A 208-nucleotide genomic window follows, 5' to 3' on the forward strand; every position below is an offset into this window, starting at 1 on the left:
GTTTAGAATGCCAAAAATTCATATTTATCAAGAAGATAACATGGTAAATATCCTCCTATCTCAAGAAGACCTATAACATTCGAAGGTCGTAAATACATCAATGTGCATAAAATCTATAATATTTCTGTCTCAGACTTGAGACTCCGAGGTTGTTTTTTTTTTTTTTTTTTTTTTTTTTTTTTTTTTTTTTTTTTTTTTTTTTTTTTTT

The sequence above is a fragment of the Parasteatoda tepidariorum genome, chromosome 8 (genome assembly GCF_043381705.1).
Source record: "Parasteatoda tepidariorum isolate YZ-2023 chromosome 8, CAS_Ptep_4.0, whole genome shotgun sequence".
Classification (NCBI taxonomy): domain Eukaryota; kingdom Metazoa; phylum Arthropoda; class Arachnida; order Araneae; family Theridiidae; genus Parasteatoda; species Parasteatoda tepidariorum.